Source organism: Gavialis gangeticus, unplaced genomic scaffold (genome assembly GCF_001723915.1).
Source record: "Gavialis gangeticus isolate Ggan-Ray unplaced genomic scaffold, GavGan_comp1, whole genome shotgun sequence".
Taxonomy (NCBI): domain Eukaryota; kingdom Metazoa; phylum Chordata; order Crocodylia; family Gavialidae; genus Gavialis; species Gavialis gangeticus.
In genome coordinates, this window is record NW_017728964.1 from 5,684,212 (window position 1) to 5,684,571 (window position 360).

The following is a 360-nucleotide window of genomic DNA, read 5'->3' on the forward strand; positions in this document are numbered from 1 at the left end:
AAAACAAAACATGGATTCTCCCCTGCTGTCCCAGGCCCCCCATGGCTGCCCCGCCCATGCCAGCTCTGGCCCTTTAAGAAAAAACAAAACCAAAAAAAACCGCGGGACTCACCAGCTCCTGCAGTGGCCTTGGGGCTTTGGGGGCCTCATGCAGAGCCATCTGGCATGGGGCAATGGGAGCAGCGAGGGTTGCCCCCCTGCCAGGCAGGATCCAGTGGGACCAGGGTTTGGGTTTTTGTTTTTTTTCCTTAAAGAGCCAGAGCTGGGGTGGGCAGGGCAACCATGGGGGGCGGGGCTGGGACAGGGGGTCAAAGGGCTCATGGCAGAGCCCCCCATGCAGCATGGGACAGTGGGGAGCAG